Raw genomic sequence first — 17,365 nt, 5'->3', positions numbered from 1 at the left:
AATTTAATCACTTGTTCCTCTTGTCATTTCCAATCACTCCACAAAATTTCAACAAAAATAAATTTAAGAAATATTACAATTTGAAAACAAATGCAGCCGAACGTGATGACAGCTGCAACTGCTTAATGCTAACTTTTAACATTGAAAATGCCATAGACATGCTAACACATTAGCATCGGGATCCGCAACGGGATCCGGATCAACACTAAAATTTAATCACTTGTTCCTCTTGTCATTTCAAAGCACTCCACAAACTTTCATCAAAATCCGTTCAAGACTTTTTGAGTTATCCTGCTGACAAATAGACAAACAAACAAACAAGAAAACATAACCTCCTTGGTGGAGGTAAAAATGTATTACTGTGTGTTAGTATGAAGCACAACCAAACAAACTGACAAAATACAAGGTTATTTCTTTTACATTCAACTTTAAATGATAATGCTAAATATCAGTGTCACACAAAATTCATGAAAAAAGTGCTATATTTCGGGTAAATTTCATGCATATCTCTGGAACTGTGCGGAATTTTTCCATGAAATTTTCAGTACCTGTCAAATAGACTATAGGCAACTCACAGATAAATCTGGATGGTGCTAAATAAAATAATGGCTTGTTCATGACAAATGCAATGCAAATCAGCAGTTAGGCTTCATTATTTTGAAGTAGGCCTTATCTACATCTTGGTTATACAACTCCAACTGCCTGACAGAACTGGTGATGAAAGGGCTTAAAACAATCCTCATATTACACAGTTGAGTTCAGCCATGCACGGCTCGCTTTAGTCCTCATTCAAAATCCCACAGCCTTTGTTCAGATCCCTGTCGAATGCCAGACCAGATGCCAAAACTGCCCATCTACCCCTCCTCTTACCACATTGCTCAATGGTCTCTGTGTCCAGAACTAGTGCCCGAGAAGCGAGCCTTAATGGAAGCAGCATTTGTACATTTTCTTTGGTGCATAAGCAAAGATGAATGGATGAAGGGGGTGATAAAAATCACGAGGTGCATAGCCACTGGAGAGGAGATGGATGCATCCTTGTGAATAATAAGCACCGCTAAGCACAAACAACAGCAACCGGAGATGGAACGAGCAAGTGGAAAAATCATTAGCCGTTGCGCTGATTCCTCAGATTATTACAAGCACATCTGACAGAAGTGGAGAGGCAGCACAAATAAAGGAGGAAGAAAGTCAAGTTTTTTCTTCTACTTCTGCTTTTTTGGTGCAAAACTTGTTTTTTTGGGGGGGGAGGGGGGGTGTCAGCCATTTGTGAGTTCTCCATGCTGTATGACACTCAGCAATCATCACCCAGTTAGAGATGAGCATTTAGTGAGCTGGTGCTATATCTGGCACAGTGGGGATTGAGTGGAAAAGAGGGAAAAGGAAAGCTGTGTTATCATCACACAGCTTGGTAGACAACGGCGGATGGGGTGGGGGTGGGGATGGGTGTAGAGAAAGAGCAGAGTCCGTTTTATTGTCTGCGATGCCGATTTTGCCAGATATCCCCGTGCCATTGGGAATCAGCAGTGAACATTCTTCTGGTTCTGTTCTTGCAGTGATATCTGCATGCTGCGTGTTAATCACTACCGCACATTTGTGTGCTTCTTTCTTCATCGTATCAGTCTAATGATGCTTTACTGCAGTATGACGCCGAAAGGTCAGCGAAGCGCAGATAAACGCACATGCACGAGGTACGAGTCTTACCGGCCGTCACCAGCAGCCCCACGCCCTCTCTAGATAAAATAATGTCATGAATTATTTTACACGTCTGAAATGCTGTCAGGCTGTGGAGAGGGAGAAAGGAAGGCTTCAGGCTCAGCCTCTGATAGCTTTGGGCTGGAATATGAGGAGCAGATAATGACACAGCAGAGCCCTCAAGGACAACGGAGGGCCAGAGGAACGTGGCTCACCTCCAAGTCCCCCCGCACACAAACACAAGGAGCAGACACACGATCAATACAAAGTGGGCTTAGAGCTAAAAATATTATGTACCCAAGCAACTGGGAGGTGAAATATGAGCACTGGAAATTAGAAAAAGGGTTTAGTAATCTGACAGAACAGTTTCACCTTACTGATGAACCGCGGCTCAGTTTACGTCCTGATATCCACAACCTGTACATGCACGTGCACGATGCAGCAACCAAAGAAGAGACTCGGATATCCTTGAAATAATGCATCAGATGAACTGGTTATGAATTCACTGTCAAAGTGTCCTTTTAGACATGGTTGAAATGGGTGTTCGCTGTTAGCAGAGGAAAAAAAAGTGCTTACGAGAAGCAAAACATGCAACACTGTTTTTTCTTTTTCATTTGTTGCGACAGCAGATAATCCATCCTACCCAATCCAGTATCAAACATATTTATGGTGTGCCTTTGGCTCAAATTTTACATCAGGTACCCTTCCTAAACCAGTGCCAGGTCTAGAAGGAGAAAGAACTTAATGTGCAATTTTTTTCAAGGTGGGGGGAAACCCATGCAGACACAGGAAGAACATGCAAGCTCCACACTAGTCATTTGTGGGCTTGTTCCCAGAACCTCCTTGCAGTTGTTAGAACACTAAGATTGTCTTGATGATCTGTAATGCATTGTCTAAAACATAAAGTGGAAGTAAATTTGGGGAGCGTCCTACACTCTTTTTTTTTTTTTGTATTTACGGGGTATTTAATCTCAGCAAATATATATATATATATATATTGCATGAGTTGCTAAAGGGTTGGATGTATTCTCTAAATCAGACATGTCTGTCCTTTTTGCGTATAACATCGAATGAAATAATCACAATGTCATTTGTCATCCCCTTTAAGACTTGAAGTGAGTGTGGTGCATATCAGTCAGTTATTGAGAAAACAGACTTGGGAGAGAGGTTGTCTTGTGATCTGCATCAACCTGTAAGAGCATGCCAGTGGAGAGAGGTCTCCAAAGCTCCCTGAGGTGAAGCTGTAAGGGAAAGTTTTGTATTTTTTTTTATGAGTGTTTACTGCACATACAAGGAACAGAAATAAGGTTCCATCACAGAGTATACAGGTTCACACTCAGGAACAGGATGAGAAGTTTGAATAGGGCCACTGTTCCTGTGCCTCAAAAGGAGCCAGCTGATGTAGTTTGGGCATTTGGCAAGGATGCCCCTGATCATCCTCCTGGGGAGGTAGTCCAGTGTTAGGGTTAGGAACTGGGAGGAGGCCTGGGTGAAGACCACAATATGCTGGAGGGATTTTATTTTCCGTCTTGCTTGGGAATGCTTAAGGATCCCCCAGCCTCAAGTGGCTATCAAAAGGACTGTAAGAGTTGGCACTTCTGCACTGGCTTCATTTTTCAGCACTGGAGGTTGGGTCTTCGTTTGCATGCAGCACAGCGTGAATTCGACATCAAGAACTGAAATCCTGAAGGCGTGCAGAGCCTTTTATTTATTAGTTATTCAGGACAAAAAGAAAGATTGACACACTCCAGAGGATGGCTCATTATAAAAGGTTACACTCTGGAGTTTGTACTCCTCTGAATCAACCAGTGAATGAAGTAAAAATACTTCACTACTGTACTTAAGTACATTTTGGCAGACTTTGTACTTTACTTGAGTTTTTTTTATTCAGCTTACTTTCACTTTTACTTCACTAAATTTCCCACCTTAATTGCATACTTCTACTCCGATACATTTTCTATGCGCCATGCCGTTACTCGTTACACACACACACACACACACACACACACACACACACACACACACACACACACACACACACACACACACACACACACACACACACACACGAAAAAAATCGTGTTTTCATCCAGAGACACCGCTGCTTACTAGTGACTGCAATGAAGTCAGGCCGTTTTGTCATGAGGCATGTCAGGTAGGCTTTTTTTTTTTTTTTTTTTGCAGTTGCGCACTTGGGGGGTGTTTGTCAGGAAAATGATCATTTCTCTACATTGATCACAGACCTGCAGCGGGTCTGTAATCAACTTTTCTGCAGCACGACTTTGCTTTGAACCTTGAACCAATCGAAGCAGTGATTCGCAGATCGAAGCAGTGCTTCGATCTACGATTCGTGGATTTTATTTCGCTTTATCCTCATTTTTTTCACGCTAAAACTCTTAAGAACATATGTCTGTGAGTAATATTTAATATTTTTATGTTAAACCAACCTGTTATGGTCTTCTGAAACAGTTGATAGATGTATTTTATAACTTAAAAACGGGACCGATGCTAACGTGTTAGCATGTCTATGGCGTTTTCAATGTTAAAATTAGCATTAAGCTGTTCGCATCAGCACGTTTGTGTTGATTTGTGTTCATTGTCGTAAAAGAGTCAAATTGTAATTTTTTAAATTTATTTTTATTCATATATTATAGCAACAACAATAATAGTCTATATAATAGACAATAATAGTCAATAATAGACTAATAATGTGACAATAAAATTTTAGAGAAAGAGACAAAAAGAACCTAATGAAACAAAACACAACAGAAAAGATAAAACCATGTAACAATGAAAATAAATAAATAAATATAGAATTAAATAACACCTAGTGAGTAGCCTACTCTCGTTTAGGTTTTGAAACCTTGTTTCTGAAGTGTTTTTTTGTGATGTGCACAATTTTCAGTACTTTGACTAATACTACCAGTCATTTACAAGCCTAGATAAACTTTATATAAAAAAAAATCAGTCTGTTTTTGATTATTAACATTTACTTGTACTTTTACTTTCAATACTTGAGTACATTTAGTTGTACATTACTTGTCATATGTAAGTACAATAAATACTAGATACTTTAAGACTTTTACTTGAGTAGCATTTCAGTCAGTGACTTGAACTTCTAGCAAAGTCATTTTTTTAATGGGTATCTGTACTTTTACTTAAGTGTGATTTTCCGGTACTTTATCCAACACTGGAATCAACCTACAGCTTCTGTTGGCTCACATACCCAACGAAGGTGCTGCCTGAATTCAAAGAGTTTATTGTGTGAGTGTAGAGTCCAGTTTCCTCCTTATCCAAACACAGTTTATGGGTGTGAGCTTAAACTCTGCCCTGCACACTGACAATATATTTAAGTCAATAAGATGTACGGCAGAGAATCGCCTCCCAAAAACCTCCAAAGTACAGATAGATATTACAGTGACTAACTGCTCTTTTATTATACTTCTGTGCTGCATAAGAGAGCTGCAGTGAAACCATCTCTCTGTATGGCTACAAACAACTGGGGCAAAGTCTTGACATGCTCATTCAGCAGCATTTCAGTTGCCCTTTATCAAAGGTATACATAGTTCATCTTCTATAACACCATAACTCAAAGGTAATGCAAAGCAAGTAAAGTAAAGAAGTGAATCATAGTGTATGAATGTTTATTAAAAATTACCTCATACATTAACTCTCAGAGCTCTAAACCTGAGAAAGTAATCAGTGCCATTTTTCCACACAATTATGCCTTATAACTCAAACATTTAGTACTTGTGACTGTGAAAAGAACATTCATCTGACATTTGCCACTTTTACACATGCACTTTATAATGTCAGTTTGCTCCAATTTCCATGTAGTCATGTTTGAGATGAAAAATAGATTCTTATTCACAGTATCCATTTTCATATTTATGTGGCATAATATTTCATTGTATTGTTTGCGTCAGTGCCATCATGGGTGGTTGGGAGGAGCTTTCTCGTGACAGAACCAGATGGCAAAATGCTGTCGGAGAGGGTTTAGTAAGTATGAGAAAGAGCGGTGTCGCAAGACTGAGGAGAAGTTCCTAGGAACGCGATGAGGCTTCCCCAGCAGCCTCTGCATTCACGTGCACTTCTGCTGGGTGTGACAGAGTCTGTACCGCCCAAACTGGACTTGTTAGTCACCGGAGAGTGCATAAGCAATGGATTTTTATAGACAGTCTTAAGCCTGGTTCACACAGCAAGATTTTAATATTATCTGTAGGTTTCCAAAACTTGAGAGACCACACACGATAGATCTAACAGTTTTGGTCGTTTTTACCTCCTCCACAAACTATCTCCGTTTGTTTACTCTGAAGTCACGTTTAATCTCGAGAGATTTTGCGAGATTTCCTGTCTGACTTTAGAATGTTTGTATGTGAAATCTGTTTGTGTGTGGTGTGCAGCCACACGGTAAGGACAGCAACACCACACACAAACAGATTTCACATACAAACATTCTAAAGTCAGACAGGAAATCTCGCAAAATCTCTCGAGATTAAACGTGATTGGCTGCACGTCGCATTCAGCAGGCTGCGTGCTCGTTTGTGGTCGGAGGACATAACACACACTGCTATATCAGGCCAAGACAATCCAACATGTTGAATATCCCAGATTTGCGATCGCTCCTGACTAGAGTTGGGCGATACAAGGTATTTTGGTATTGATCCGATACCAAGTAAATACAGGCCCAGTATCGCCGATATCGATACCGATACTTTTTATATTTAAGCTTCATATATCCAAAGGATCCAAAAGACCTAGGATAGAATTTCGCCAAACATTGTACGTGGCAACAAAATACTTTATTATCACATTCAACATTTTTGTTTAAAACAAATATCACTCAACACAACTTAATACAAAATCTCCGGAGGTAGAGGGCTGACAAACCACAGTACAAGGGTGCGCTGCTCCGTGTTGTGTGACACAGCACAGTGCTGCTCTTACAGACAGAGAGTAGACTTTGATGAATCTGCCTGCGCAGCAGTCAGTGCGTGCGGGAGAGAAAAAAAGTTTGAGCATCCATCTTTTTACACGAGGATTGTTCAATATCAATACCAGCGTTGGTATCGATATTATCGACATTAGGATCAATCCACCCGCCTCTACTCCTGACGTCCTTCTGAGCAGATCAGAGCGCTCTTAACACACCACACATGGCAGGAATATCTGATAAGATTATTTTTAGCATCATCACGACAATCGGGGAGTCCTTTATTGTCGGAAGGGGAAGATTGCGTCCGATATCGGCCTAATTATCCTGCCGTGTGAACCAGGAATTACTCATCTCATGAGGGATTCCTGATGATGATGAGCTAACACTACCACCACTCTAATAAGACATGGGCAATTACAAGAAGATGTGAAATGTTGGGTTTCATACCAAGAATTTGGGTGGACTGTTTGAGCAATTATATTACCTCTTGAGGGAAAATCATCTACATAATTTTTTCCAGAGTCATCCATGGTGTCCACATGCAGTAGTTGTGTGCCACTCAGAAGGGGGCCTGTCCCATATTTTGACGACCACTGCATTAGACACACTTTACCAGCAGCAGGACCAAGCATAAAATTTGACAGCAATAACAACTGTCTGTATTCCTGGTGAACACAGCTCACTTGCCATGTATTTGTCAAAATAGTCATGTCTTCAGCTTATAGTTGGACACAAATCAGAAACTGCTGCAGCAGTGACACTGTCAACTGAGTTTTCTTCTTATTTCACATCCACCAGAAAAGATGTGCATTGCAGTGGTTACTTGAGAAAACCTGACACGGAAGGGTCAGAACTGAGGCCACATCTTACATTAACAATGTAAGAATGGCTTTCAACTGCATCGTGCTGCCTGATGCTGCAACAGCTGCCCTGAGGGATCAATTCGATCAGATTGTCTAGGACAAGACTGACTCAGCCTTTAAAATCAGTTTGAAACCATCTTCCTTTTGGCTTGTGTGACCATAGAGGAGAAAGAAAGTAAGTAACTATTAAATAAGTAGACAATCCTTTCATTTGGTGCACAAACTGCTAAGTTGCTTTTCACCCCACAATTAGGTTTTTGGACTTGTCGCATCAATCTGGATTTGGGAGAAAATGGCTTTAATACATTATACTATAATTTGAGCAATGTTTGTCTATTTGCTCCCCTACTCCTCCCAGGTCTTGAACGATTTCCACCAAACTTGGTAGGTGGATGAAGGCCAACCCTTGAATTGCCCTCAAAGGGTTTATTTTGTCACAGGTCAAGGTAATCGGAGTTAAAAGATGACATATTGATTATTCAGTACACCGAAATTGGCATACATACAGTATTTAGATTGGTTCTGGAATTGCCCAAGGAAAGGCAAATTTGCCAAAGGTCAATTATTGGTGTAATTTGAAGTAATTGGGGTCCAAGGTAAAAATTTTTGATTTCCACTCCAGTTTCCATCATGTTTGTCACACATATATGTTGGTGGGTTCTGGACTTGCCCAAGTGAGGCTAAATTTCCCAAATGTCCTCCCATGTCCTGTGGCTGATTTCAGTGTATGTTTGAAGGTCAAATCAGGGTTTGCTCTAAGAAGCAATGAGCTATGTTGTTTACCAGGAAATATAAGGTAAAATCATCCTCACTGAGATGAAATAAAACAATCAAGATTTACTTGTAGTGCAGACTCTCAGGTTTAGTTAAAGGAAAAGAAAACCCACTGATAAAATACAGCTGGGAAGATAGACTGCGCTATAAACGAACAATTACTGTGTATCAATGAAAATAAGGAGCTCTTACAACTGAAATATCCACCTCGAAAGTCTGCATTTAAGCAGAATTTGACAATTTCATAAATGCCACCATTGACACAATTTTAACCAATCAGAAAAAAAACCCAGATCGCTTGCAGCGCTGCTGTGATGTAGTATGAGCACAGAAAGCTACACATGGTGAACATATGCTGATGTAAAAGTCCTCGCTCCCTCACTCTCTCTCTCCTTCCCTCCCTCTCTCTCTCTCTCTCTCTCTCTCTCTCTCTCTCTCTCTCTCTCTCGCTTGCTCTCTCTGTCTCTCCTTTGCTGTTTTCCTGCTGAGCAAACATGAAGCCTCAACTGTAAAATGAATTAAATTCATCAGTACTTATGGGAGTAACTAGGTAAATACTGAAGGATTTTGGTGATTTCCCTGTTCATCGGCTGTTCTCTTCAGCTGCGCTCCGAGCGAGTCGCAGTGCACCAGCTGTGGCAGCTTGTGAAGCCGCAGTGCTCTAAGTGAGTTCAGTTCATTTTTCGGAAAACCTGTGCTCTCCTGCACAGACCATTTGAACCTGAGAGCTGGACGGAAATTTGTCATTACTGGTGGATTAAAACTAGTCTGTGATGTGGTGCACGGTAGAAATGGCTCGCCTTGAGCCGCTCAGCAGTAAACAGAGCAGGCAGCATGACAGAGGTTTCACAGGTTTCTCTCCGGTATCGGAAAATCCCACAGGTTGGATTGGGAAATTCTGATCCACGAATTATGTTGGTATCGGAACCTGATACTGATCCGGGATCAGAACCTGATACCGATCCGGGATCTGGGATGTTGATTGCCACTTAAGTGTTTTTCCCCTTCTATAGTGGAGAGCGACACTGTTGAATTGTAAACTTCTGTGCCCATGTGACGTCACACATCGCTGTTGTAGCAGCCAGCATGGCCGCCTGCTGGTAGTTTTAGACCAGCCATACAAAAACACTCTTAAGTTTAACATAAATGATCACACATCATGCCTACAACTTTTCATATGGGCTCTCAATATCATAATCTACCAACCCAATCGTAAATTATCAGTGGGTTTTCTTTTCCATTAAAGCGGTTTAATAAACATATTACATTAATCTTTTACAAATTACAACTATATAAAGATATGAAAGCACTTTCTCAGTCAACAGTTGATTACAGCAAAGTGCTTACATCAACTAAATTATTTGTTTTACCCTTACTCTTGGCTTTTTAATTTGCCACAGTGGTGATGTAGAGTTTGTCGCTGCATGTTGTGCCACAGCAGGAATCACTGTCACTCTGTGCAAAAGGCCTTTGACTAATTGAATAAAGGTTTCTCTCTATCAGTGCAAAGTAAACAGAGGATACATATGCAGAAAAGAGAAGATAAAAAAAAAACTTGATAATTATGTAGAAATATATAAGTGCTGGTGCAGCAGCTACACAGTATTTAGAAAAGTGCAAATATTCTAGAGTGTGATTCCACACGTGGGAGGCAGCAGCAGCACACTGCAGGATTTCTCACCCTTATTTAATGGGGTCGTTAGTGCGTCCTTGGAGACAATGTGGACTGTGATGTAATAAGTGATCTGGCCAGGCCGAGATGATAATCTCTGGGTTGAATGACATTTTAAACCAATGGTGCTACGCTGCAGGGCAGATTACTTGGCCTCCAAGTGTCCTCTCTCTGAGGACATTGAAAAACAATAAACATTGTTTTCATTATGTTTTTAGCACGACTGAAAGGCTGCCATGTACTGAACCAATGAAAGTCGACTGCTAAAGCTGTGTAAATTGGTATTTTATGACTAATGAAAATGCAAACGATGCCCCTCAGAAATACCTGTAGAAATTGTTACTCTTGTAACGTATTGAAGCCAAACATTTTTGATACTACACCAATTCGTGTCCTGAGAAATGTGGCATGTAGAGAGTGATTATTGATCTGACATATAAGGATCACGTCTCTCCCTCTTTCTTTTGCATGCCTTTTTCTTGCACAATGACATATTTATGGAATACAGCAAAGCAGACAGTTACATTTGGCATTCTGGGGCCTGTGGGGCAAAAATTAATTGTTGTGACCTTCCTGTAGGCAATGTGAGACCTTTTTATGCTGTTTCAGCTGCACTGAACAACGTGTTACTGGTAATCACTCCATTTTACGAGACAGAAAAAGCTCATCTTTTTGACATCTCTAGAACATTTTTCATTGTTCAAAGTCTTTGCTTCCCCATTACCTAAGGTGACGACTAGATGTTTTAGGTTTCTTTCAGGACCTTCTTGCTGAGAGGCAAGAGTGCTAACCACTAGAACCTCAGTCCCACTGAATAATAAGCCATGAATAATGAGCCACGCATTGGTGTGTCAGCGATTATTTGAAGAATGATCCAAGTTTTAATCTATCACATATCCACTACTAAGGCACCTCTATGTGCCTCTCTGTACCTCACATATGCCAGGTATCAGCCTCTAGTGACCTGTCATTTGAGCCCATCCTGCGTCGAATGGCTCGTGTCGCCGCATATGATCCATGTCAAGCCACATATAATCCATGTAGCGCCATGTAACGTGATGTTGGTGCACATTTAGGCATGGGTTAGGTCCAAACCTGCAGCCCTCCCACACTTGGTCCCTTTAAAGTGTGGGTTTTCAATTCACAGCATCCATTCAAGATGTCACATTTTTTTAAACGTAGTCCAAAAATAGATGCTCCAATACATCCATGCACCAGGCTACTGTTCACCTGTTCCAGAATCATTGCCAAGGCGAGGGATGCGAATTTGTGGCATCGCGTGTTGTCCGGTGTGAACGCAGCATTAGAGCCTCTCAGAGCCACTAATCTCCCACGATTGTTGAATAACTGGACTCATACCAAAAAAACATGCTACGTGGCTCATTATTCACCCTTCATTATTTGGTGGGACCAGGGCTTAAGCCAATGTACTACCCCTTCTTGGAAGTCCTATCAATGAAAATCCCAAACAAAACTGGTGACAGCATCCACTAGAGACAAATCTGATGTAATTTCAAGAATGTGGACACAGCTCCTTAAGACACCTCAGGGTACCCATTCATAGGCCTGTTCCAAGTCTTTAAAATCCATGTAGACTGGTTGGGCATACTCCAAAACCCCATCTAAAATCCATGCAGGGGTAAAGAGCTGTTCCACGACTAGGAAAGAACTTACATTACCCCTGGATGAGCAACATGATGACACTATGCGGTTAATTATATGAACAGACCATCTAAGAATTGGCTGCTCTAGTATTCTGGGTTGCGTAACATGTTTAGCATGAATTATTTTGTACATTAAACACAGTTATCACAAATTAGAAGGCATACGAGGTCTGTTAGAAAAGTATCTGACCTGTTTCCTTTTTTGTTGTTGTTGCAAAAATCTGATGGATTTGAATCAAGCGTGCTTGCATGAGCCAACCTTGAACCTTCGTGCGCATGCGTGAATTTTTTCACGCCTATCGATTGCGTCAGTTGCTGGTAAGCAGCATTTGTGTGAGGTTGTGTGTGGTGCTCTCGGCGGATTTTCATTGCAAGGAAAATGACGGAACGACTGGAGCAGTGCTTCTGCATCAAATTTTGCCAGAAACTGGGCGACAGCCAGGGAACCATTCAGAAGATACAGACGGCTTTCGGTGGCTTTTCAGTCGTGTGACTATCCGAGAAATTGTGGAAGAGGTGGGCATCATTTTTCGGAGTCCAGCATGTCCTGTGAGACTTCAAGACGAAGGTGCTTTTGCTCCGCCATCAGCAGCTTCGGCACGAATTTCACCGCCACTCTTTTCATGGCCAAATCTTCTGTCACAGTGGAATGTGCTGAAAAAGTGCTGATGTCGTCCTCTTCTGCAATTTCTCGGATAGTCACACGATGGTCCCGCATCACCACAGCGTTCACTTTGGAAATGATCTGGTCATTTCAGCATGTTGATGGCCGACCGGAGCGTGGCACGCTCTCCACCATTGTGCGGACATCTTTAAACCAGTTGTACCGCTTCTTAATCTGTGTGATGCTCAAAGCATCGTCACCGAAAGCCATCTGAAACTTCTGAATGGTTTCCACCTGGCTGTTGCCCAGTTTCTGGCAAAATTTGATGCAGAAGCACTTCTCCAGTCGTTCCATCATTTTCCTTGCAATGAAAAACCACCGACAGCACTACACACGACCTCACACAAACGCTGCTTGCCAGCAAATGACGCAATCGACAGGCGTGAAAAAATTCACGCATGCGCACGAAGGTTCAAGGTTTGCTCATGGAAGCACGCTTGATTCAAATCCATCAGGTTTTTGCAAAAAAAACAAAACAAAGGTCAGATACTTTTCTAACAGGCGTCGTAGATAGCTTGATGATGTGTAATGGTGCCACTGTGGTGTAACACATATTCGGGTCACAGTTGTTAATGCCCACATGACAAGCTACTTGTTATAAAAACCACTGGCCAGTCTGCAAAAATATGCATGAATCAAACATTGGTACCGTTGTTACCCTGTTAGCAATAGCTTGTTGATAACTGCAAAATGGGGCGTGTCCAGGTTTCACATGACAAGGTCACCTTTAGATGCACTGCTGAAATGGTAACATTTGGTGTCCTCCCATTTGAGCTTCAAGCCCGCCCTTCAGAAAACCTATCAGTGACATCATGGGGGGTGCGGTATATATATACAGTCTACAGAATCAAGTAGTTTTTGTGTGAAGAGAAATGACCCTCTATTGTACATTGGGGGAGCTTGGCCCTAGATCTCATGTGGCAGTTATGCACATACCTAACTTTGTGGCTACATTAAAACTGCGTAAAATCTGAGGTGTACTGTTACTGAAACTATGCCATTTTTACTCAGACTAATGGCGCTCCATTAAAAAATCTTAGAGATGATGGAATGTGATTGCATTTCTTAGAATTGTGCAACAGCACTGTAAGTGGGGAAAAAATGTAATTTGCAAAATGTAAAATGCAAACATTGTACATTCTTAGCACACACTCAGCAATCTGTGTTATTGCTTGAATTGCTAATGTCATTGCTGTCACCCTTGTTCAGTGATTTACAGTTTCAGCATTAAGAGAGGTTGTCAACACCAAAACAAATGGCTCAGGAGCTAATATGCTGGCATACACAACTTGTACATTTTCAAGGACAAAATGTTAAGCAGACATTAACACAATAATCCAAGGCACGGATATATCTGTGAATGTAAACACAGTGGGAAAGTTCTAATTGAAACCCTGCGGCAGTGATAAGATTTTCCCAAAGGGTTTTTTTTCTTTTGGGTTGGTGTGACTTGCTTTGATAAGCGATATGCAGGAATGAGCTGGAGTATAGGTGGAGAAGGCAAATAGGACAGCTTTTTTTTAAAAATCACCACGCATGCAAACACGTGCACTCTCACATGCAAGCGCACATGGACTGAGACTGCTTCTTGTCCGGATTCCGCCAGAGTTCTTTTGGCAGTATCAAAGGCTATGGGGTGTTACTGATGCACTCATTTTGCAAGCCTATCTGCAACTTCTGAAGAAGTTACTGTGAGGAAAAACTAAACACCAGCACTCAGTAACTCTTCTTCATGAACTTGTCCCTATACTGCTGTGCATCATTCCTCAACAGGAATTACAACACACCTTAATCCGGAATTAGAAGTACTGCTCTGCTCAGGGTGACAGAGGGGAGTAAAGTGAATTCTGCCCTTACTTAACAGGCCTAAAGTTTTATTGTCAGTCCACCGAAGTCCTACTAAGCAATAAGAGACCGCTTAGGCCTGTTGCTGGGTAGAACTTCATCTCCACCCCTCACTGAGATTGGTTCCCTCATGGTCCCACCCCTCGGAATGCTTTTGCCTTACTTTTTTTTTTTGGTAGCAGAGCCATCTGTGGAAACAGACCCAACAACTGATCCAAGGGACATATATAGGGTTTGTCAAAAAAATGTACCCAAAAGTACTCTGAAATATGAATACCAGGAAATGGTTATACTGGGAAATAATGGTGTTTTCTGGTCTGCATCACCGTGATTGCTCTCACTGCCTCCGATGCGCTTTCTGCGGGCTCAGTAAACGCAGCAGCGGGCCACTCGCACCGCCCTCCTGTCTGCTGTGTGGAGCTGCGCCAAATCTGGCAACAAGTCCAGAGACTACGCTCGCTGTTTTGATCCGGATGTTGACCGCAGCTGCAGAGCTCTGTGGCCACCGAGAGAGGACTTGGATTCTTTGCGGGTCCTGCATCCGTACCTCCGGAGGCAGTGAGCGAAGGGGGAGTTCTGCGTGTGTTTGTTTCTAATCTTCTCCCCCAGAAGAAAAAAGAGAATGTTTACACAAGAGAGAAAAGTAAGAAAATGTTAATGGCTGTTTGAGAAAAGTGTATAAAGTGTGTAGTGAGGGATTTTACAGCCTTAAAACATCTATAATAATTGCAAAAAGCAATAGCTACTTCGCGGATTTTGCTTATCGTGGGTTATTTTTAGAACGTAACTCCCACGATAAATGAGGGACCACTGTATATTAATTTATTTGTTGTTGTGGTACTTCCCAGTATTAACGTTTTACTCAGCAAAATCTGTTATTTTTGTCAGTTACTTTCCTGGCTGTGTCCAATATTGATATTCATTTGAATGGGTTACTTGGCACAGATCTCACATCAGGAAAACAACAGTGGTTGGAGACTGCGGCGCAACCCAAATTAGCATGAACGTTTGCAATCTTCTTACTATCTTGTTGCAGCCATGAGTCCCTGAAATGGATGTGGTGAAGACAGTGACCAGGTCTGTGACCACCAGTGATGCCGGTAACGCGTTACTTAGTAACGCGTTACTCTAATCTGACCACTTTTTTTAGTAACGAGTAATCTAACGCGTTAATCTTTCCAAATCAGTAATCAGATTAAAGTTACTTCTCCATGTCACTGTGCGTTACTATTATTTTTCATTGTGGGTCGATAGCAGCATTAAACTTGGTCCGTGGGCAGGAGGTCGGGGTTCGACTGAACTGCCCACTTTCAGTGAGCTGTGAGCTTTTCATCCGCGGTTTTTTGCAGCTGCTCGACTCGTCGTCACCTCTTAAAGCGCGGTGATCAGCACACCTGCACTGAGCTTTACAAAGACATTTTTATACTTTTTCCCCTCCTTTATTTAGAATTCTGAGCTGAGCTGCTCCGTATCGTCTCGTTAAAAACAGCTGATCCTCCGCGACGCGTCAACAACTAACACTATTTTCCACTCAAATGCACCTAAACTCTCTTTCTGAGGACCACATGATGTGAAAACGCAATAAAACTTTCTTACCTGTAAATCTGGTCCTGTTTTCTGCATAAATAAATGTTATCCATTCTTTGTGCTCAAACGCCAAAGTAGGGGCGAATCCAGATGGAATGGGGGCGTGGGGCAAGGATGTGCCCCCCTCACAACACCCCTAGATTAAAGGTCCAGTTTTGAAGCCTTTTTTTACTACAACTACTAATACTACTTAAAATAATATTAATTTCGACAAGTAAATATTTAGAGAGAATTTAAATGTTAGAAAAATGCTAGAATGAATTTAATAGTTACATTTATAAACAATGTAGGTTCGAAATTGCAAGTTTTACTGTTACAGTGCTGTCAACAGTTAATATGAGGTCAAGAAAGAGGTCTTTATTTTACTTTTTATAAAACAAGTATTTATTTTCATTGAAGTCAAGAAAGGGTGACTATAAAGTAGTTTTGGCAAAACAGGTATCATTGTCATGTTGAGGTGGCAGAGGGTTGTTGTCGGCAGCTGGGAAAAGTAACTAAAAAAGTAACTAGTAATCTAACTTAGTTACTTTTACAATTGAGTAATCAGTAAAGTAACTATACTTTTTCAAGGAGTAATCAGTAATCAGTAATTGGATTACTTTTTCAAAGTAACTGTGGCAACACTGGTGACCACCCACAGTCAGCTGCACAGACGGTGAAAAAAATGGCCATAAGATGGAGTGTGACAGCAGGTCGCCTGCTTTCAGTGTGTGAATGAACAGGGCCAAGTTGGCAATTACATGCAGTCTATACACAATCATAAGGTGAATGACTATGACATATAAAGGAACAGTGAAAATCTGTTGCTGTCTGTTGTGGCTTGAGGATATTTATACTGGCCAGTTCTGGATCTCGATGCCAGCCCGTGTGCAGTTATGGACATGACAGCACCGCATCACATCATATCATGGCCCTGCAGCAGGAGAAAAGTGTGTCGGCTGGGCCTAGTAATACATAAAAACCAGTCTGATTAATCTTGGGTGAGTTATTGGTGGGTGAAATAAATCATGGAGGAGTATAATATTTTATCATGTTCCTGCTGTTTTCTTACCACACCCATGATCACATTGTTATTGCCGTCACATGCTTACCACATGCTTACCACATGCTTACCACATTCTCACTGCATCTGTCCAGACTTTAATACTGTACTATATGCTGTGCAAGTTATCATTTGTCCAACTGCAGGCTCAACAACAAACTACAGTCAGATAAACAGCTCTCCAGCCAAAAATACTTGTGGATATTTAAACACACACTTTATTTATTTAAAAAAAAATTTTGCTGGGTTTTGATAACATGGACAGCAGCTGGCGCATTTCATAGCCCGCACAGACAGCTACGGCGGGAGGCTGCAGCTGTGTCACTGTGTGCCTTTAACCTATAAATCACTCACTGAGAATTAGAAAAATTGTAATGATGTGGCAGGTGGATTATTTCTGTGTAGTACTGGTTTTGGATGATGTTAGAGCTGATCTGTGCATTCCTCATATATGTATGGTTTCCAACAGGCTGACTCCAGTCAGTGTGTCTGTATTTATAAATTAGATGGCAGTTGTTTGCAACCTTTGCCAATCTGTCTGAGAGTGATCACACTCAGTCTGAGTCGGACTGTAGTTGTTTGGGAACAGGGCGCCTCCCACCAGGCGACCTTTGCAATAGACTGTT

The 17,365-nt window shown here is 41.5% G+C and overlaps 1 long non-coding RNA gene across 1 annotated transcript in view; it reads left to right on the top strand.

Annotated features, from left to right (window-relative positions):
* Positions 1–17,365, top strand: part of LOC117528339 — a 639,388-nt gene that overhangs the window by 155,126 nt on the left and 466,897 nt on the right. The window lies entirely within an intron of this gene.

This window comes from Thalassophryne amazonica, chromosome 16, assembly GCF_902500255.1.
Source record: "Thalassophryne amazonica chromosome 16, fThaAma1.1, whole genome shotgun sequence".
NCBI classification, from domain to species: Eukaryota; Metazoa; Chordata; class Actinopteri; order Batrachoidiformes; family Batrachoididae; genus Thalassophryne; species Thalassophryne amazonica.
Note: the sequence above shows the minus strand (reverse complement) of the source record. Positions and strands in the feature narration are given on the sequence as shown.